General features: G+C 47.0%; 15 non-coding genes and 2 pseudogenes across 15 annotated transcripts; all 17 read left to right on the top strand.

Moving 5' to 3' along the window:
- The first annotated feature begins 119 nt into the window (after window positions 1-119).
- On the top strand, window positions 120-238 carry LOC146225363 (5S ribosomal RNA). Its single transcript, XR_014747960.1, has one exon. It is a non-coding gene; the product is annotated as a 5S ribosomal RNA (ribosomal RNA).
- A 172-nt stretch (window positions 239-410) lies between these two features.
- Window positions 411-519, top strand: LOC146225362 (5S ribosomal RNA; annotated as a pseudogene).
- Window positions 520-709: 190 nt separating this feature from the next.
- Window positions 710-828, top strand: LOC146225361 (5S ribosomal RNA). Its single transcript, XR_014747959.1, has one exon. It is a non-coding gene; the product is annotated as a 5S ribosomal RNA (ribosomal RNA).
- A 184-nt stretch (window positions 829-1,012) lies between these two features.
- On the top strand, window positions 1,013-1,131 carry LOC146225360 (5S ribosomal RNA). Its single transcript, XR_014747958.1, has one exon. It is a non-coding gene; the product is annotated as a 5S ribosomal RNA (ribosomal RNA).
- A 172-nt stretch (window positions 1,132-1,303) lies between these two features.
- LOC146225359 (5S ribosomal RNA) lies at window positions 1,304-1,422 on the top strand. The gene has a single exon (XR_014747957.1). It is a non-coding gene; the product is annotated as a 5S ribosomal RNA (ribosomal RNA).
- A 172-nt stretch (window positions 1,423-1,594) lies between these two features.
- Window positions 1,595-1,713, top strand: LOC146225358 (5S ribosomal RNA). The gene has a single exon (XR_014748857.1). It is a non-coding gene; the product is annotated as a 5S ribosomal RNA (ribosomal RNA).
- A 172-nt stretch (window positions 1,714-1,885) lies between these two features.
- LOC146225357 (5S ribosomal RNA) lies at window positions 1,886-2,004 on the top strand. The gene has a single exon (XR_014747956.1). It is a non-coding gene; the product is annotated as a 5S ribosomal RNA (ribosomal RNA).
- Window positions 2,005-2,182: 178 nt separating this feature from the next.
- On the top strand, window positions 2,183-2,301 carry LOC146225356 (5S ribosomal RNA). Its single transcript, XR_014749697.1, has one exon. It is a non-coding gene; the product is annotated as a 5S ribosomal RNA (ribosomal RNA).
- Window positions 2,302-2,473: 172 nt separating this feature from the next.
- LOC146225355 (5S ribosomal RNA) lies at window positions 2,474-2,592 on the top strand. The gene has a single exon (XR_014747955.1). It is a non-coding gene; the product is annotated as a 5S ribosomal RNA (ribosomal RNA).
- Window positions 2,593-2,764: 172 nt separating this feature from the next.
- LOC146225354 (5S ribosomal RNA) lies at window positions 2,765-2,883 on the top strand. The gene has a single exon (XR_014747954.1). It is a non-coding gene; the product is annotated as a 5S ribosomal RNA (ribosomal RNA).
- A 190-nt stretch (window positions 2,884-3,073) lies between these two features.
- On the top strand, window positions 3,074-3,192 carry LOC146225353 (5S ribosomal RNA). The gene has a single exon (XR_014747953.1). It is a non-coding gene; the product is annotated as a 5S ribosomal RNA (ribosomal RNA).
- Window positions 3,193-3,380: 188 nt separating this feature from the next.
- Window positions 3,381-3,499, top strand: LOC146225352 (5S ribosomal RNA). Its single transcript, XR_014748746.1, has one exon. It is a non-coding gene; the product is annotated as a 5S ribosomal RNA (ribosomal RNA).
- Window positions 3,500-3,671: 172 nt separating this feature from the next.
- Window positions 3,672-3,790, top strand: LOC146225351 (5S ribosomal RNA). Its single transcript, XR_014747952.1, has one exon. It is a non-coding gene; the product is annotated as a 5S ribosomal RNA (ribosomal RNA).
- A 186-nt stretch (window positions 3,791-3,976) lies between these two features.
- Window positions 3,977-4,095, top strand: LOC146225350 (5S ribosomal RNA). Its single transcript, XR_014747951.1, has one exon. It is a non-coding gene; the product is annotated as a 5S ribosomal RNA (ribosomal RNA).
- Window positions 4,096-4,273: 178 nt separating this feature from the next.
- Window positions 4,274-4,392, top strand: LOC146225349 (5S ribosomal RNA). Its single transcript, XR_014747949.1, has one exon. It is a non-coding gene; the product is annotated as a 5S ribosomal RNA (ribosomal RNA).
- A 172-nt stretch (window positions 4,393-4,564) lies between these two features.
- LOC146225348 (5S ribosomal RNA) lies at window positions 4,565-4,683 on the top strand. Its single transcript, XR_014748635.1, has one exon. It is a non-coding gene; the product is annotated as a 5S ribosomal RNA (ribosomal RNA).
- Window positions 4,684-4,855: 172 nt separating this feature from the next.
- Window positions 4,856-4,964, top strand: LOC146225347 (5S ribosomal RNA; annotated as a pseudogene).
- The last annotated feature ends 36 nt before the right edge of the window (window positions 4,965-5,000 follow it).

The raw sequence follows: 5,000 nt of genomic DNA, 5'->3' as shown, positions 1-5,000 counted from the left end.
CTGGAAGCTGTTTTCATTTTGACACGAGAGAGAGAGAGAGAGAGAGAGAGAGAGACTACCTTGCATTGTCAATTGCTAAATCTGTATATGGATAAGTAGCCTATGGTTGTCAACTTATTTCGTACGGCCATACCAGCCTGGCAACGCCCGATCTCGTCTGATCTCGGAAGCTAAGCAGGGTCGGGCCTGGTTAGTACTTGGATGGGAGACCGCCTGGGAATACCAGGTGCTGTATGCTCTTTTGCTCATTCACTTAGAAACTGAAATCTTGCAATATGCACAAGTAGTCCTTCATGAAAGGGGCTGGAAGCTGTTTTCATTTTGACACGAGAGAGAGAGAGAGAGACCACCTTGCATTGTCAATTGCTAAATCTGTATATGGATAAGTAGCCTATGGTTGTCAACTTATTTCGTACGGCCATACCAGCCTGGCAACGCCTGATCTCGGAAGCTAAGCAGGGTCGGGCCTGGTTAGTACTTGGATGGGAGACCGCCTGGGAATACCAGGTGCTGTATGCTCTTTTGCTCATTCACTTAGAAACTGACATCTTGCAATATGCACAAGTAGTCCTTCATGAAAGGGGCTGGAAGCTGTTTTCATTTTGACACGAGAGAGAGAGAGAGAGAGAGAGAGAGAGAGAGAGACTACCTTGCATTGTCAATTGCTAAATCTGTATATGGATAAGTAGCCTATGGTTGTCAACTTATTTCGTACGGCCATACCAGCCTGGCAACGCCCGATCTCGTCTGATCTCGGAAGCTAAGCAGGGTCGGGCCTGGTTAGTACTTGGATGGGAGACCGCCTGGGAATACCAGGTGCTGTATGCTCTTTTGCTCATTCACTTAGAAACTGACATCTTGCAATATGCACAAGTAGTCCTTCATGAAAGGGGCTGGAAGCTGTTTTCATTTTGACACGAGAGAGAGAGAGAGAGAGAGAGAGAGAGACTACCTTGCATTGTCAATTGCTAAATCTGTATATGGATAAGTAGCCTATGGTTGTCAACTTATTTCGTACGGCCATACCAGCCTGGCAACGCCCGATCTCGTCTGATCTCGGAAGCTAAGCAGGGTCGGGCCTGGTTAGTACTTGGATGGGAGACCGCCTGGGAATACCAGGTGCTGTATGCTCTTTTGCTCATTCACTTAGAAACTGAAATCTTGCAATATGCACAAGTAGTCCTTCATGAAAGGGGCTGGAAGCTGTTTTCATTTTGACACGAGAGAGAGAGAGAGAGACCACCTTGCATTGTCAATTGCTAAATCTGTATATGGATAAGTAGCCTATGGTTGTCAACTTATTTCGTACGGCCATACCAGCCTGGCAACGCCCGATCTCGTCTGATCTCGGAAGCTAAGCAGGGTCGGGCCTGGTTAGTACTTGGATGGGAGACCGCCTGGGAATACCAGGTGCTGTATGCTCTTTTGCTCATTCACTTAGAAACTGAAATCTTGCAATATGCACAAGTAGTCCTTCATGAAAGGGGCTGGAAGCTGTTTTCATTTTGACACGAGAGAGAGAGAGAGAGACCACCTTGCATTGTCAATTGCTAAATCTGTATATGGATAAGTAGCCTATGGTTGTCAACTTATTTCGTACGGCCATACCAGCCTGGCAACGCCCGATCTCGTCTGATCTCGGAAGCTAAGCAGGCTAGGGCCTGGTTAGTACTTGGATGGGAGACCGCCTGGGAATACCAGGTGCTGTATGCTCTTTTGCTCATTCACTTAGAAACTGAAATCTTGCAATATGCACAAGTAGTCCTTCATGAAAGGGGCTGGAAGCTGTTTACATTTTGACACGAGAGAGAGAGAGAGAGACCACCTTGCATTGTCAATTGCTAAATCTGTATATGGATAAGTAGCCTATGGTTGTCAACTTATTTCGTACGGCCATACCAGCCTGGCAACGCCCGATCTCGTCTGATCTCGGAAGCTAAGCAGGGTCGGGCCTGGTTAGTACTTGGATGGGAGACCGCCTGGGAATACCAGGTGCTGTATGCTCTTTTGCTCATTCACTTAGAAACTGACATCTTGCAATATGCACAAGTAGTCCTTCATGAAAGGGGCTGGAAGCTGTTTTCATTTTGACACGAGAGAGAGAGAGAGAGAGAGAGACTACCTTGCATTGTCAATTGCTAAATCTGTATATGGATAAGTAGCCTATGGTTGTCAACTTATTTCGTACGGCCATACCAGCCTGGCAACGCCCGATCTCGTCTGATCTCGGAAGCTAAGCAGGGTCGGGCCTGGTTGGTACTTGGATGGGAGACCGCCTGGGAATACCAGGTGCTGTATGCTCTTTTGCTCATTCACTTAGAAACTGAAATCTTGCAATATGCACAAGTAGTCCTTCATGAAAGGGGCTGGAAGCTGTTTTCATTTTGACACGAGAGAGAGAGAGAGAGACCACCTTGCATTGTCAATTGCTAAATCTGTATATGGATAAGTAGCCTATGGTTGTCAACTTATTTCGTACGGCCATACCAGCCTGGCAACGCCCGATCTCGTCTGATCTCGGAAGCTAAGCAGGGTCGGGCCTGGTTAGTACTTGGATGGGAGACCGCCTGGGAATACCAGGTGCTGTATGCTCTTTTGCTCATTCACTTAGAAACTGAAATCTTGCAATATGCACAAGTAGTCCTTCATGAAAGGGGCTGGAAGCTGTTTTCATTTTGACACGAGAGAGAGAGAGAGAGACCACCTTGCATTGTCAATTGCTAAATCTGTATATGGATAAGTAGCCTATGGTTGTCAACTTATTTCGTACGGCCATACCAGCCTGGCAACGCCCGATCTCGTCTGATCTCGGAAGCTAAGCAGGGTCGGGCCTGGTTAGTACTTGGATGGGAGACCGCCTGGGAATACCAGGTGCTGTATGCTCTTTTGCTCATTCACTTAGAAACTGAAATCTTGCAATATGCACAAGTAGTCCTTCATGAAAGGGGCTGGAAGCTGTTTTCATTTTGACACGAGAGAGAGAGAGAGAGAGAGAGAGAGAGAGAGAGACTACCTTGCATTGTCAATTGCTAAATCTGTATATGGATAAGAAGCCTATGGTTGTCAACTTATTTCGTACGGCCATACCAGCCTGGCAACGCCCGATCTCGTCTGATCTCGGAAGCTAAGCAGGGTCGGGCCTGGTTAGTACTTGGATGGGAGACCGCCTGGGAATACCAGGTGCTGTATGCTCTTTTGCTCATTCACTTAGAAACTGACATCTTGCAATATGCACAAGTAGTCCTTCATGAAAGGGGCTGGAAGCTGTTTTCATTTTGACACGAGAGAGAGAGAGAGAGAGAGAGAGAGAGAGAGACTACCTTGCATTGTCAATTGCTAAATCTGTATATGGATAAGTAGCCTATGGTTGTCAACTTATTTCGTACGGCCATACCAGCCTGGCAACGCCCGATCTCGTCTGATCTCGGAAGCTAAGCAGGCTAGGGCCTGGTTAGTACTTGGATGGGAGACCGCCTGGGAATACCAGGTGCTGTATGCTCTTTTGCTCATTCACTTAGAAACTGAAATCTTGCAATATGCACAAGTAGTCCTTCATGAAAGGGGCTGGAAGCTGTTTACATTTTGACACGAGAGAGAGAGAGAGAGACCACCTTGCATTGTCAATTGCTAAATCTGTATATGGATAAGTAGCCTATGGTTGTCAACTTATTTCGTACGGCCATACCAGCCTGGCAACGCCCGATCTCGTCTGATCTCGGAAGCTAAGCAGGGTCGGGCCTGGTTAGTACTTGGATGGGAGACCGCCTGGGAATACCAGGTGCTGTATGCTCTTTTGCTCATTCACTTAGAAACTGACATCTTGCAATATGCACAAGTAGTCCTTCATGAAAGGGGCTGGAAGCTGTTTTCATTTTGACACGAGAGAGAGAGAGAGAGAGAGAGAGAGAGAGACTACCTTGCATTGTCAATTGCTAAATCTGTATATGGATAAGTAGCCTATGGTTGTCAACTTATTTCGTACGGCCATACCAGCCTGGCAACGCCCGATCTCGTCTGATCTCGGAAGCTAAGCAGGGTCGGGCCTGGTTAGTACTTGGATGGGAGACCGCCTGGGAATACCAGGTGCTGTATGCTCTTTTGCTCATTCACTTAGAAACTGACATCTTGCAATATGCACAAGTAGTCCTTCATGAAAGGGGCTGGAAGCTGTTTTCATTTTGACACGAGAGAGAGAGAGAGAGAGAGAGACTACCTTGCATTGTCAATTGCTAAATCTGTATATGGATAAGTAGCCTATGGTTGTCAACTTATTTCGTACGGCCATACCAGCCTGGCAACGCCCGATCTCGTCTGATCTCGGAAGCTAAGCAGGGTCGGGCCTGGTTAGTACTTGGATGGGAGACCGCCTGGGAATACCAGGTGCTGTATGCTCTTTTGCTCATTCACTTAGAAACTGAAATCTTGCAATATGCACAAGTAGTCCTTCATGAAAGGGGCTGGAAGCTGTTTTCATTTTGACACGAGAGAGAGAGAGAGAGACCACCTTGCATTGTCAATTGCTAAATCTGTATATGGATAAGTAGCCTATGGTTGTCAACTTATTTCGTACGGCCATACCAGCCTGGCAACGCCCGATCTCGTCTGATCTCGGAAGCTAAGCAGGCTAGGGCCTGGTTAGTACTTGGATGGGAGACCGCCTGGGAATACCAGGTGCTGTATGCTCTTTTGCTCATTCACTTAGAAACTGAAATCTTGCAATATGCACAAGTAGTCCTTCATGAAAGGGGCTGGAAGCTGTTTTCATTTTGACACGAGAGAGAGAGAGAGAGACCACCTTGCATTGTCAATTGCTAAATCTGTATATGGATAAGTAGCCTATGGTTGTCAACTTATTTCGTACGGCCATACCAGCCTGGCAACGCCTGATCTCGGAAGCTAAGCAGGGTCGGGCCTGGTTAGTACTTGGATGGGAGACCGCCTGGGAATACCAGGTGCTGTATGCTCTTTTGCTCATTCACTTAGAAACTGACATCTTGCAA

Source organism: Hypomesus nipponensis, chromosome 25 (genome assembly GCF_054491055.1).
Source record: "Hypomesus nipponensis isolate SF chromosome 25, ASM5449105v1, whole genome shotgun sequence".
Lineage (NCBI taxonomy): Eukaryota > Metazoa > Chordata > Actinopteri > Osmeriformes > Osmeridae > Hypomesus > Hypomesus nipponensis.
Note: the sequence above shows the minus strand (reverse complement) of the source record. Positions and strands in the feature narration are given on the sequence as shown.